The 1,641-nt window shown below is 45.0% G+C and overlaps 1 pseudogene; it reads right to left on the bottom strand.

Annotated features, from left to right (window-relative positions):
* Nucleotides 1-5: 5 nt before the first annotated feature.
* On the bottom strand, nucleotides 6-546 carry LOC108523212 (protein SET-like; annotated as a pseudogene).
* Between the last annotated feature and the right edge of the window lie 1,095 nt (nucleotides 547-1,641).

Genomic DNA, 1,641 nt, shown 5'->3' with positions numbered 1-1,641 from the left:
TCCTCATGCTGCCTCTTCCTGCTGGCTTTATTCTGTGTTTGACTTGAACGTTTAGTCAAATCCTTTCCAGATTTCCATTTGATTTCAGTGGACTTTGAAGATGCATCACCACTCTCATTCAGATGAAATTCTTTGGAGAGAACTTTATTTCAAAGTAAAGATTTTCATCAAAATAAAAATCTATTCTGTAACCTGATTTAATATATTCAAATTCTGTCACTTCAACTCTGGTCAAATAATGCAGTGCCTCTTCGTCTTCCTCCCCAAGCACTGCAGACACTTGTGGATGGTTGACAAATGTTGTTACCCAAAAATTTGGGATTTTGGCGATCAATTCTGATCTCTTTTGAAAAAATGGTTGGCGGAGTTTGTTATATTTCTGTTCTACTTTCAAAATCTCCTCACTGGCTTGTTCATTAAGTCTATTTCATTTTATACTTCATCAATGTGTTCAATTGCTTCTTGCTGTTCTTTTTCTCCCTTCTTCGACAAGCCTGCAGAGGCTAATGTCGACTCCAGTCCCAGAGCAGGCAGCGGTCTTGGCAGCTGGGATCACAGGCGCCCACCACCACACCTAGCTAATTTTTTAATTTTTAGTAGAGATGGGATTTCACCATGTTGGCCAGGCTGGTCTGAAACTCCTGACCTCAAGACCTCAGACTCCTGGTCTGAAACTCCTGACCTCACCATGTTGGCCAGGCTGGGCTGAAACTCCTGACCTGGACTCATCTGCCTGCCTCTGAGTCCCAAAGTACTGGGATTATAGGTGTGAGCCACCGCACCCAGCCCAAAGTCTTTTTATCTATAGTAAAAAGATTATTTTTATTATAATGTTTGGGAGGCCGAGAGAGGTGGATCACTTGAGGTCAGGAGTTCGAAACCAGCCTGGCCAACGTGGTGAAACCCTGCCTCTACTAAAAATACAAAAATTAGGCGGGTGTGATGACAGGTGTCTGTAATCCTAGCTACTTGGGAGGCTGAGGCAGGAGAATTGCTTGAACCCAGGAGGCAGAGGTTGCAGTGAGCTGAAATTGTGCCACTGCACTTCAGCCTGGGCAACAGAGTGAGACTCTGTCTTAAAAAAAAAAAAAAAATCATATTTTTGGAAGACCAAACTTTAAAGTAACCATCAATTGGGAGCTATGTAGTAAAATGGGGGCCAGACCAGGTGACGCACACCTGTAATCCCAACACTTTGGGAGGCCAGGGCAGGAGGATCTCTTGAGGCCAGGAATTCAGACCAGACTGGATAAAGCAGGACCTTGTCTCTAAATAAATAAATAAATAAATAAACAAACAAACAAACAAATGTAGTGGGAAAAATGAATCAACTTATTGGAGTTGTAAGAACATGTAAACCGGCTGGGCGTGGTGGCTCATGCCTGTAACCCCAGCACTTTGGGAGGCCAAGGCGGGTGGATCACCTGAGGTCAGGAGTTCCAGACCAGCCTGGCCAACATGGTGAAACCTCGTCTCTACTAAAAATACAAAAATTAGCCAGGCGTGGTGGCAGGCACCTGTAACCCAGCTACTTGGGAGGCTGAGGCAGGAGAATTGCTTGAACCTGGGAGGCGGAGGTTGCAGTGAGCCGAGAGGGCACAACTGCATTCTAGCCTGGGTGACACAATGAGACTCTGTCTC

The sequence above is a fragment of the Rhinopithecus bieti genome, unplaced genomic scaffold, assembly GCF_001698545.2.
Source record: "Rhinopithecus bieti isolate Rb0 unplaced genomic scaffold, ASM169854v2 scaffold_73856, whole genome shotgun sequence".
NCBI lineage: Eukaryota > Metazoa > Chordata > Mammalia > Primates > Cercopithecidae > Rhinopithecus > Rhinopithecus bieti.
The sequence above is the reverse complement of the archived record's forward strand: the minus strand, read 5'-3'. Positions and strand labels throughout refer to the sequence as shown.